This window comes from Bison bison, unplaced genomic scaffold (genome assembly GCF_000754665.1).
Source record: "Bison bison bison isolate TAMUID 2011002044 unplaced genomic scaffold, Bison_UMD1.0 scf7180017864516, whole genome shotgun sequence".
NCBI classification, from domain to species: domain Eukaryota; kingdom Metazoa; phylum Chordata; class Mammalia; order Artiodactyla; family Bovidae; genus Bison; species Bison bison.
Window position 1 is genome coordinate 9,134,501 of NW_011495069.1, and position 1,731 is coordinate 9,136,231.

The following is a 1,731-nucleotide window of genomic DNA, read 5'->3' on the forward strand; positions in this document are numbered from 1 at the left end:
CCATCACTTCATGGGAAATAGATGGAGAAACAGTGGAAACAGTGTCAGACTTTATTTTTCTGGGCTCCAAAATCACTGCAGATGGTAACTGCAGCCATGAAATGAAAAGACGCTTACTCCTTGGAAGGAAAGTTATGAACAACCTAGATAGCATATTCAAAAGCAGAGACATTACTTTGCCAACAAAGGTCTATCTAGTCAAGGCTATGGTTTTTCCTGTGGTCATGTATGGATGTGAGAGTTGGACTGTGAAGAAAGCTGATCGCCGAAGAATTGATGCTTTTGAACTGTGGTGTTGGAGAAGACTCTTGAGAGTCCCTTGGACTGCAAGGAGATCCAACCAGTCCATTCTGAAGGAGATCAGCCCTGGGATTTCTTTGGAAGGAATGATGCTAAAGCTGAAACTCCAGTACTTTGGCCACCTCATGTGAAGAGTTGACTCCTTGGAAAAGACTCTGATGCTGGGAGGGATTGGGGGCAAGAGGAGAAGGGGACGACAGAGGATGAGATGTCTGGATGGCATCACTGACTCGATGGACGTGAGTCTGAGTGAACTCCGGGAGTTGGTGATGGACAGGGAGGCCTGGCGTGCTGCGATTCATGGGGTCGCAAAGAGTTGGACACGACTGAGCGACTGATCTGATCTGATCTGATCTGAACGTCACAGTTGCTGTATTTACCCCTCTGCATCCTGTATTCTGACTTCCTTTCTCTTTTCCTAGTCTCCAGTTCTTTTTCCTATACTTTTCCTTAAGCTTTCCAGTAATCCCAGTGTGGTGGACAGACCCTAAGGGAAGCCTCAGTGATTGCCTCCTGGTATTCACGCTTTTGTGTGATTCTCTCAACTTCAAGTGGGACCTGTGACTTGCTTCTCACCTACAGAACATGGTGAAGGTGTCGGGCTGTCACTCCAGTTACATATATAAGCTATGTTATTTAAACTCTGCTTTAGCAGCCTGGAGCTAGAGACTCTCCTTGTGAGCCCGAGGAAGTAAGCAGCCGTGTTGGAGAGGCCCACGAGGCAAGGAACTGGGGTGACCTCAAGGCACTGACTGCAGATGGCCTCTGGAACCCCAGAGAGGCCTCCAGGTGACAGCCAGGCCCTCAGTCAGACAGTCATAAGTTCTGCCCACAAAGTCTGAGTGGGTTTGCAGGTGTTTTCCTCCCCAGTTGAGTTCCCAGACGAGCATGCAGCCTTGCTGACACCTTGTCTGCAGCCTTCTGAGATTAAGCAAGGGACTCAGCTAAGCTGTCCTGGGCCCCTGACCTGGAACCTGTGAGATATAAGATGTTGTTTTAAGCCGCTACGTGTGTAGTAATTTGTTACACAGCACTTAAAAAACGAATACACCCTGAACTCTCGATAAACACTGGGGCCCTGTGGCATCCACCCCATCAGGGGATAGGAAGACTGGGTCTGGGTCCTGATTGCAGAGCTGGGTGAAGGGGGCAGAGATGTGCCGCACAGACTCCTTGGGCATTTTGAAGTTCACGACAGTAATTAACAGGCCGCTGGCCTTCCAAGCAGATTATGTCCCGAGCCCACCCCTGCCGGCCCCGGAGATGCCTGTCCATTAAGTCTTCAGAGATGGGTGGTGAAGCCTGGCCCTAGAAATCCAGATTGCCAGAAGTAGATCACCTCTCAAATCTCGGGGCTTGGCACGGTGCCCGGCACCCAGGGGACGCCCAACAAATGGTCTGACTGCAAAAGAGCAGAAAGTGTCCTGGAGC